We start from the raw sequence: 11,461 nt of genomic DNA on the forward strand, positions 1-11,461 counted from the left end.
ATTTGTTTACCGTAAAGCCTATGTTATATTTTCAAGTGAGTCTAAGTTGAATAGCAGAAAGAAATTTAGCGTTTAAATGTTGGCGAATTTTTTATGGAAAACCAAATGTACCCCGTTGAACTCTTTCCCTAATGTAAGTCAGGTCCCCATCAGAGCTGGGTGAACTCAGAGACTTGAACTCAGGATTTGAACATGAGACTTTTGGTTTAGCAACCGTATGCACTACTATGCAACCATGGCGTCCCATACTTTTTAGCATACTTAATAACTCTCACAAATGAAAGTGTTTAAATGTAAAAAAATCTGTCACAATGATAAATATTTTATTTTTGATTTCTGTGTTCACAGTTGGTTTATATATGTGAGGACCATCTGTTTCTAGTAAAGAGATTACCTATGCAATACAAGCATCCTATTAAGCCCTTACAAAGTATAGCAGAGGCATAGCAAGGGGGGGGGGGGGGGGGGCAGGGGGACGACGACATATGTCCCCGGGCGCCAACCTTAGGGGCACGCCAAATTGAAAGTTTGAGGAGGGGGGTGCAAATGAAAAGTTTAGGGGGGGGGGGTTGCAAATCGAAAGTTTGTCCCCGGGCGCTGGGAAGGGTCGCTACGCCTCTGGAGTATAGTCAGATAATACCAACAAGTTCTACATATTACATTACATTTCTTAATACTATATAGAGTATACAGCTGTGACTGTAAATAAATCAATATACCTTTACAAAATTACAGCCATGAATTAGCATGGTACTGCATAAATTATAATCTTTATTCATGAATTGATTTACCTAGTGTTAGTTAATGTCAAAGATCCTTTACATAGTCTTAACTTAACTTTACGAAAGTTACAGGCTGTTATTGAGTGTGTGTTGCAAGCTTTGAATTGAAACAGCAACTCATTTTCATAAAAACATCTTCCACAGTTTGAAGATCGGACCTTACATTTAAACACATTTTGATTTCTTAAAATAAAGCTGATTTTTTAAAATTCCGTTTTAATTCCAACAAACCTAGAATTAATCCATAAAAAATATGGCTACTTTATTATATTACTATTACACATGAACTAAAATTTTCTCTAGGAAAAAAAAGTCAAATTTAAAAAAAGACAAGAGAACATTTATTTCAAGTAAATCAATTACAGCTCAAACAAATACATTTGTATCCTGGTCAGATCATAGTAGAAACCAGAAAATTATTTTAATTTAAATAATGTACATTAAATTCACTCAGTCATTCTAAGCATTACAACATACATTCTTTTATCATTTTAACACATGTAAAATCAACCGCATAATGAAAAAATATTAACAGAAAAGGACATTAAATCCTTAATTTGAATACAAATTTGATAACTACATGTGGTAGGCCTAGCTTTTTATAATGAACATAGTTTTATAGAAATAAATCTTAAAGAAAATGAGTAGACATATAAGCTAATTTCAACTGCAAATAATGAACAGTAGAAGAATAAATCTTGGTTGAAATTTTGTGTAATTCTGCAAGTTCATTTCTCCATTTTTAGCTCATGCATGCATCACAATCACAGCGCTGTTTTGTAAATTCTTCATTCTGGGACTTTATCAAAAGCTTCCATCAATTTTGTTTGCTTTACTGACAACATTGTATATGCATCTAATGAAAGTTAAAGGAAATAACATACAAAACAAAAATAATTTAAAATAAATAGTTATTCCAGTGTATACAAACTTTACATGCAGTACATTTAACGAATAATGGGTTATTGGACTGTTGTTCCCAGATGATATTTATTTTGCCTTAAGTTTAAAATGGTAATTTGATAGTTGGCTGGAGATAGTTTGGATTGGATGTCTATTCCCTGTCTACTGTATTAAAATTGAAAATAGATTATTCACAGTCAACTTAAAATAGGCCAGATATTCCTATTACCAATAGCCAATTCTGCGACCCATATGGAAAAGTTCAGCCATCTCCATTACCACAAAAATTAGGATATTTAACTCAAATGTCAAGGCAGTTCTGCTGTATGGAGCAGAGACATGGAGAGTCTCCAAAGCAAGCACAGCAAAGATACAGACCTTCATGAACAGATGCCTTAGAGAGATATTGAAACTGAGATGGGAGGACAAAGTGCAGAACATAGAACTATGGAGGAAAGCTAGGCAGGAGCCTATGGGTGTGCAAATAAGAAGGAGGAAGTGGCGCTGGGTGGGTCACACGATGCGAAAGGCTTACCCTAATGTTACACGCCAAGCGCTTGAGTGGAACCGCCAGGGAAACCGGAAGAGAGGGCGCCCAAGACAGACCTGGAGGCGGAGTCTTCTTGAAGAACTGAAGCCAGCAGGGATGTCTTGGGAGATGACAAAATTAATAGCCGGTGATCGGAAGAAATGAAAGGAAATGGTGGAGGCCCTATGTTCCATAAGGAGCAAAGATGACTAAGTCAAAGTCAAAAGTCAATTGTATACAAGGCCAGCCTAAATTAAAATGGTTGTTTAATTTATATACTTATACTATATTTCAATTTAAAAAATACCAATGGGGGAGAATGTTTACACCGGTGTCTGATAATGGAATCTTCTTTAAAAAAGGGGTGTTAGGTTACTGGTAGTTAACTAAAGATTGTAGGAAAAAAAGTCACAGGAAAAAAAAACACAGAAAAAAAGTCACAGGAAAAAAAGTCACAAATATATATTTGCATGATATTTGTTAATACTTTTATGTATTAAATATTTAGAGAGTGCAAATTAACTTAAGATTAATTAAATGTAATGTAATGTGTGTAGGCTGTATACGCATAAGAATTTTTATAATTCATCTAAAAATATGTATTATGAAGTATGTAGATTGTAATTATTTTAAACTTAAGATTTATTAGCATTTAATAGAATGCCCCAAAGTCCACGTTTTTCATCGTGTTTTTTTTTTAAATACCAATATTAAATTACCGTGAAATGGTAAGTTCATCTGACTTGCTGCCCTCAACTCATGGCAACAATAGTTATGTTTAGTTCAACCTCCTTTACTGTCTACATTTATCACGCTCATTACATAACAAAACTTAGGATCAAAACAGAAAGCCGACAAGGTTCAAAGACTGTCATTGACAATTAACGTCAACAACACAAAATATTTTCGGACAATGCCTACTGAGGAGAGGCCGACCAGAGAATAGCCTACGGCTAAATGTGCCTAAATTTCTTTTATAATTAACTTTTGTACCGCGTATTTAACTAAATACGTAACAAAAGTTGAGATTGTTGTGTTAATTATCTTAGAGTATTTTTTACTTACAATTGTTATAAATCATAATGCTTTTAACGTCTATAAATAATTTATGCTATCAAAAAAATACAACCCACAACAATAAACATACAAAATTTTACAATTCTTAACAAATTAATAAAAATATTTCTAAAAAGATTTTTGTGACTTTTTTTCTGTGACTTTATTTCCGATATAATTTTTCCACTGTGACTTTTTTTCTGTGACTTTTTTTCCTAGCAAAAACTGTGACTTTTTTTCCTGTGACTTTTTTTCCGTTCACATAACTAAATACACACATGGCTGACTAATGTCAATGCTAACCCTGTCCCTAACCCAACCCTGGTCCTACCATACATCTAACCCTAATTTCTGACCATAAAATTAGTTGAGATTAAAATACTACTGACAACCCAACACCCCTTTTTTTTAAAGAAGATTCCATTATTGGACACAGGTATCTATAATAATCCCTTTGGGGGATTTTAAAATTTAAATTATTTCAGTCCATTAAACTAATTTTCTACAAATGCAACATACCCCTGTCTCTGCCAATACAACTATATAACACCACTGCTATTATTGCCTTTTACCTATCACATTATTAATTTATTATCATGCAAAAAGTTAGGGTGTTGCATAAGCTTTTAAACTTAGGCCTAATTATTAATTAATTAGGCCTATTGTTCAAGTTGACTTTGTAACATTTAAAAACTAAATTTATTTACCTTTAATTTGATAGGCCCTACCAATTTTATTTATCAAAGTTAATCGGTTAGCAACCGACCACGCCTCCAAGTTAGCGGGTAATAGTAATACTACACTGAATTACATCATTCATTCTCGTTTATACTTCACAACTAGATCTAGCTTGTAGAATGTTGTAGATGATCTACACTAAACTGACACTACAGTTAGTAGTTTAGTAGGCTTACTAGAGGAGCTTACACTTTTCGGACACACATAGCGAAAAAACGCAACGTAAAAATTCCATGCGGTCTCATTCAGTAACCGCTTAACATAGAAAACAAAAAAAAGTATCATATCTATCCGCAACCATTCTACTTTAATAATGTGTGTGTCATTTTGTATTCATACGCATAGAACTTAAGCTATTCTTGTTATAGTGACTGGGGGGTCTTAACGTGTGTTCGAACACATGTAATACAGTTTTACATGTGTTCGGACACCTTTACCCGTCATCGGACATAGCACTTTTTGTTCATTTAGAATAATTTAAAGTCAATTTAATGAATAAAAACATATATTATATGCATGTATATTGTGTTATTGATTGTTTGTGAGGTAATTTTAATAGTATAAAACCTTTTTCCCACACTCCCAAAGTTCATCCCATTCAGCCATTGCGGCTCGCGCAGTACGCTGCTAAGCCAGCCAGGTCACATGATTCCCCCTCCTCTTTCGCATTCCACTGCCTTCTTGACCTTATTTTGACCCTTTCCCTTCAATAACCAGCCCCTTTTATGCTCTAAATTCTTATTTAGTAATATTTTTGTGTTGCTGTCCGCTCCCATGTAAGGCCAAATAAGTTAGCGAACACCCCTTTTTTATTGTTCAAGCACAAAAAAAACCCATTAACCTTGACATTTACGATGTTCCATACATATATAGAAGCTATTTATAGTGTAACCTTTTAGCTAAGCATTGATTGGTTCAAGTTTTGCCCCTAAGTCCAACCCTAGGTCACTTCATCCGGCTGGTGTAAAAATAGAAATGTGCGTACCATGCAACGTTAAAAAATTTCTAAAAATAACTCTTGAGAAAGGAAACGGAAGTACTTGACACGGAAGTGTTCATAAATGAACAGTTTACGTGCAGGCGCCGTGGTTTCGCGTGAGACATGCTAATTAAAGTTTCTATGAGCCAAAAACCGACGAAGTGTTCGCTCCTACGTAATTTTTGGTGTGTGTCCGAAAAGTGTAAACTCCTCTAGAGATTCATTAGCCTATTTATTTAAAATAATATAGGCCTAAAATTAAAAATGAATGAAAATGAAGGTAAAGCCGCTAAACAGCGGCCAAACAGTTAGTAGATCTAATCTAGTAAAAGTAAACTTTTTAAAGTAAAACCCAAAACTAAAAAAAAAGAAAGCAAAGTTGTTGACTGTTGTAACTTTGTAAGGATACAAATTCCAATTACACTGCCCGTCAAAACAAGACCAACAAGTTTATTTTTTCCTTTTAATGCAATAAGCTGCTTCCCTTTTCTGGAGTTTAGGCTTTCTGCTTTGCTAATAAATAATTTTTCGAACTTAGTTGCTGCTATGTCGTTGCCGACCTTCGATGTTTTGTTGATGTCAGCCATGACTTATAATTAAATTATTATCGGAAATTTGTGCTTTCAGTAAGACTATCAATATTTTGTACTTGTTTTACTTTTCGGTTTTTAGTTATTTAATGATTGGCAAAAATATAACTAGCAGTAGTAGCAGGCCTATGAGTATGATTATACTACACGATTTAATTTAGAATTAGTAGAATCTACATCTAGTCATTAAAACTATTTAATACAACTGGTAAAATATTATTAATAGGTCTATTAACCTTATTCAGAAACTGAAAATTATAAAATCTAGATGATCTAGATTAGAGTTCAAGTAATAAGTAATAACCTAATAAAAGTGTGTAAACGTTAAGAATATTTGTTTAAACAACTGATCTAGTCTAGATCTATGAAAAGATGAAATTATCGTTAGTCATGAGAGTATGCGAGTGTTAAGTACAATTTGGGGTCGCCTATAAATGACGCCACAGTTATGAGAGATAAAGGGGTGACGTAGCGTAATGAGAGGGGGGGGGGGGGGGGGGGCTAAGAAAGTGCGACGTGCCAATTTTGTGTTTTAAAAGGTTTTTTTTGACGATGCGTGGCTATGTAGATTGTAGACGTCGGATCGACAAAATGTCTTGAAGTCATTTGTGGACGACCTTCTCCCCCCCCCCCCCCATATACCGAAAGTCAAATATAACAAAATAAAAGAAACTTCCAATAAAATGATGTAATTCACTTTATTTATTTATTTCTTTTTAAATAAAACGAAAGCAAAATTCATCTGCCAACAGGCAGTAATTAACCCCAAATGTAATCTAGCAATGGTATTTTGTTTCACTGAGAAAGAATATTTAGCCTACAAACTATTCGGAGATTAAAATAAACTGCGTTGGCGTTGATAATATCAATAATATCTATATATATAATTCTCTTCTTGGAGACGCTAGAAAACAAGCTGTAAGCGCGCTCCCTACCACCCCAACCCTACATGGTCTGGTGAGCTGTGGTTCACGCTAAATTTTTACAATCGTAGAGCCGGGTTTAGTGACGGTTACTAGGGGCAGATAATTTAGTTTGAAACGATTTTAAACTTAGGGGAGGTAACTAAGAGGAGGCTGCTTTCAGGGGGGGGGGGGGTGTAGGGTAGGGGTTGGGAGAAAGGAGGGTGGGGGTAGTATCGTCCTTAACGACCTACTGATAGTGTTTTAAAGCAAATATTTTCAGTGGCAGCATTGGTACTGTCGAATTCACAAATTATGAATTACTGAAAAGTAGAAAATAAAACAACAAAATAGCGGCGTATGATATGCCGCGGGTCGGCTCGTAGTCTATATCATAGTTAGCAGAGACGCTAAGCCTTCTTATTATTAGTATAATTTTAATCAAAGAGCTGAAACATTAGTTCTACTGTTTTTTTCAAACAAGTCGCGACGAAGAATAGGTTATTTTTTTTAAAAAATGTAACATTAGCTCTAAACTAAAGTTGTAATTGGGGGCAGTGTATCTTTCAGACTTTTTCTCCTAGGGCACTTGAAATTTTCGGGGCGGCGGACTAAATTTTACGGGGGGCCGGACACTGGTAAAAGTATATATTTTCTATATAAATTATATTTTGTTCGAGAGGGCTGTAAACGTTTTCTGGGGGTTGAACCCCCCCCCCCCTCCCGGTATAGTTGTCTGAAAAAAATTCTAAATGCGACTTTTGTCAAGTTTGAGCTAAAATGCAAGGTTTAGGGGTATGGGGTCGTCCATAACTGACGTCTCACTCGTTAGGGGGAGGGGGTCCGTAATTTTGTGATTGGGGGGGGGGGGGGGTTCAGTGACGTCACTTTTTTGCATTATAAAAAAAGCAATCTTAGAGTTTTAGCCGTTATTTCGCGTTTTAGAAAATAGTTTTAATAAACTATAATAGGAATTGATCAAAATACTCTATGTGACAATAGGAGTGGAAGGTTTCACTAAGAGCTAAGAGTGACACAAATTTGTGCATATAAAATGTAATGTTAAAAACTGAATATTAAGCTTTATTTTGCCTTTAAAAGGATTATTGTAATTGTAATAGAGATTTATTATTATACTCAATGTTGATTGATTGAGCTCACTAAATATTTTAGCAAATGAAATCTCTAACATATTTGCTGAGATCATAGAAACAGGTGAACTCTATTTCACTTGCACCATGGACCATAGGTTCGAAAGGAGACATTACTTTTTACATATATTTCAGCGACCTATACTTTTATTAGAGAAAGCAAGTTTACTATATTATTTTAAAAAATTTCAGTGCACTTAAAAGCGTATTTTTATTAAAAAAAAAACAATTTTAATTTTAAAAAAAAAATTCAATTTGCTGTCACTCTCCTCGCCAGAGTTGTATTATCGAAAAAAAAAATCTCCTGGGTAAATTGTTTATGTCTGTATTTGTACAGGCTGTCACCCGTCTTCCTTTCCGATTGTGTTAATCTGTGCTTAATCTTGTATTAAACTACACTCAGGTTCTCCTAAATGGTGTTACGTTGTATGGCCTACACCATTATCTTCATGGATTTGCTGATATGGGCCAAATATATATATATATATATATATATATATATATATATATATATATATATATATATATATATATATATATATATATATATATATATATATATATATATATATATATATATATGTGTGTGTGTGTGTGTGTGTGTGTGTGTGTAAAACAACCAACGTGGTTGACAAGGGAGGTAAGTCTTATGGGTTGGTAACACTGTGCGGCTGTGTGCGGCTGTTTACTGGCGCGAGTTCAAAAACCTGTCGGCAAGGTGACCTACCAACCATTAAGTTACAACACTCTTGTAGACCTAGACAATATATCTACTCGTTAGGTTTTCAAGGCTCTCCTGTTTACCTCGTGTTCAGGAGAGAAGGTGAGGGAGGGAGGGGGTGTAGGGTGTCGAGGTAGGGGCAAGGTGGTGACAATGCTGCCACAGTTATAAAAAAACAGAAAGATGGAGACGAGAGTATTGAGGCTAAAGTTTAGAGAATAGAGTACGCAATAGAGAACTTGCCTGCGCAATGGGCGTGTTTTCATATCGGCATAATAAAAGTTAATGGTTCAGGTGAGCGTTTGACCAGGCTCGGGTATCGTGAACCTTGAGGGAGTGAGGAAGAAACCTAACTCTGATCTTTACCCGACGCAATGCTCCCCCACCCTTCTAAAAACATCTGATCTTCACCAGAAGTAATCCTCCCCCCCCACTCTAAAACCATCAGATCTTTACCCGACGAAATCCCTCCCCCCTTCTAAAAAACCTATAATCTTTACCCAAGGCAATCCTCCACTCCCACCCTTCCAAAAAACAACAACTCTGATCTTTACCCGACGATTTCCCCCTTCTTCCAAAAAAACCTATCATCTTTACCCAAGGCAATCCTCCCCCCCCCCCTTCCAAAAAAAAACTATGACCATTACCCGAGCCTAACGGGTCAGTAGTAGAAAAAAAATGAGATACCGGTTGGTCCTACTTAAAAATTAATGCATAAACTATTAATCTAATTAACCACGCCACAGCGCAATTAGACTTAAACTAAATTAAAGCGAGTCCATTTAATTAATTGGCCAGTTAAAGCATTCCCCGACACGAGCTTGTAGGTTTCTAATCTGAGCATGCGTGGCGCGCGGTTTCTAATCTGAGCATGCGTGGCGCGCTGTTTGCTTGTTTTTCTGCTGCACCTTCCAGACGATTCCGAACATGCGGTCCGGTGTTGACAGTGAGTTGTTGAAGGGAACCAGTGGGCAAATGTTTAAAAATTCGACACATAAAAGCAAAAGGGTTATATTTACTTTATGATTAGGGGTAAAATCTGGTTAGGATAGGGGAGGGTTTAGCAATGTTTTCTTTTCAAGTTGGCAGCCATTTTGAAAAAAATATATTTCTTAGGGGTCGTCCATAAATGACGTCACACTCGTTTGGGGGGGGGGGGGGTCCGTAATTTTGTGACGGTGTGTGATGAGGGGGAGGGGGGGGGGGGGTTCAGAAGGTGCGACGTCACACTTTTGCATTATAAAACAGCAATGTTAAAAAACGAATTTTAGACGTTATTTCGGGCTTTAGAAAACTGTTTTAGTAAATTGCAAATAGGAATCGATTACAATACTCTATTTTGACAGAGTTCAAACAAGATTTTGGAAAGATATCGACGTTTTAAGGAAAATTCAACTTCAATTTTGAGGGGGTTGTAGGCTGAGGTGTGACGTCATTTTAGGGGGGGGGGGTCTTACTTTTTGTGACAATGTGTGACGGAAGGGAGGTGGGGGGGGGGAGTAAAAGTCGTCAAAAAAAAAAGCGTGAAGTCATTTATGGATGACCCCGTGACACCCTGTGAAACCGCAAATGGTAAAATGTACACTTTTGACATTCTTTGTTGCAAGTTATAATACCTAATATAATATAAGAACAAACTTTTAGTCATTCACAAAAATATGCATGCGGCACCGTAGCAGCAGATTGCCTAACCCATATGGCCGCTTAGGGCTTGGATAAAAATCCTTTTGAATTATGAACCATTCTATAAAAAGTATTGAAGCATGTAGTGTTAGCAATAAGGCCTACATTTATGAACCCTTTTAAGAGAAGTTTCTGTATCAATGCACAAGGCTAGAGATTCACAGATTGCCGTACTATGGCCTATTTCTCCCAGGCTAGACCACATTAATAACGTGAAATCGAGCTGTTAGGTAGGCCTAAGTCATGCGGGACTAACGTGCTTCAATGTTGTAATATATACCGGTATGATGACACGTGTACTCGGTAATTTCTTTCAGACATTTTTCTCCTGGGGCGGACACTGTTTAAAGTATACGAGCCGACCCGCTGCGTATCATACGCCGCTATTTAGTTTTTTTTTCCTACTTTTCAGTAATTTATAATTTGTGAATTCGACAGTACCAATGCTGCCATTGAAAATATTTGCTTAAAAACACTACCCCCCCACGTGAAAGCAGCCTCCGCTTAGTTACCTCCTCTAAGTTTAAAATCGTTTCAAACTAAATTATCTGCCCCTAATAGCCGTCACCAAACCCGTCTCTGTGATTGTAAAATGTAAACAGAGTGAACACCGCTCACCAGATCATGTGGGGGTGGTAGTGATAGTGATAGAGAGGAAGAGAGGGGACTGCAAAGGCGCGCTTGCAGCTTGTTTTCTAACTGATCCCAGAAGAGAATTATATATATAGATATTTTATATATAAAATATTTTTCGTTGGGGGGGGGGGGGCTTTGCCCACACCGAAGAGCCGCCCGAAAGTGTAGGCTTACTTACCACGTGGACCCCCCCCCCCCAAGAGATGCCTGTAAGAAACTCCCCTCTCCCCTCAAACACGTCAACCCCCTCCCCCTGGACAAATAAAAATTATGTACAAAATAAATGCTTCAATTAGTTTCCGCCCTTCGGAAATTTAAGTCAAGTCCGCAACGCCCAGAAAGTTCCAAGTACCCCCCTCCAGGCAGAGTTTCTTCCAGGCATCTCTTCGGGGGGTGGGGGTGGAAGCCCCCCCCCTCCCCCGAAAAAATTCTACCGCCCCCCGAACGAAATAAAATTTATATAATTTATATAGAAAATATATATACTTTTAACAGTGTCCGCCCCCCCCCCCCCCGAAGAAAGTCTACCCCCCCCCCCCCCCGAAAATTTCAAGTGCCCCCCCCCCCCCCGAGAAAAAAGTCTGGAAGAAACACTGCCTCCAGGACAAAACAATGTCTGAAAGAAAAACTAATTATAAGTAGGGCCTATATTTCTCGCATTTAAAACTAACTCCATTTCTGTATTGTGAACTTTATAAAGCTTAAAGAGTAAATACGATACACAGCTTGATAATGATGACGTTATGATATAGACGACTATATTACAAGTTAATGCAAAATGAATGCAATAC

At 36.8% G+C, this 11,461-nt stretch overlaps 1 long non-coding RNA gene across 1 annotated transcript; it reads right to left on the reverse strand.

Moving 5' to 3' along the window:
- Positions 1-1,100: 1,100 nt before the first annotated feature.
- LOC131928217 (uncharacterized) lies at positions 1,101-5,764 on the reverse strand. Its single transcript, XR_009383742.1, has 2 exons — positions 5,397-5,764; positions 1,101-1,638 (listed from the first exon to the last, which is right to left on the reverse strand). It is a non-coding gene; the product is annotated as an uncharacterized LOC131928217 (long non-coding RNA).
- Between the last annotated feature and the right edge of the window lie 5,697 nt (positions 5,765-11,461).

This window comes from Physella acuta, unplaced genomic scaffold (genome assembly GCF_028476545.2).
Source record: "Physella acuta isolate Inbredline_101_S28 unplaced genomic scaffold, ASM2847654v3 ptg001478l, whole genome shotgun sequence".
Taxonomy (NCBI): domain Eukaryota; kingdom Metazoa; phylum Mollusca; class Gastropoda; family Physidae; genus Physella; species Physella acuta.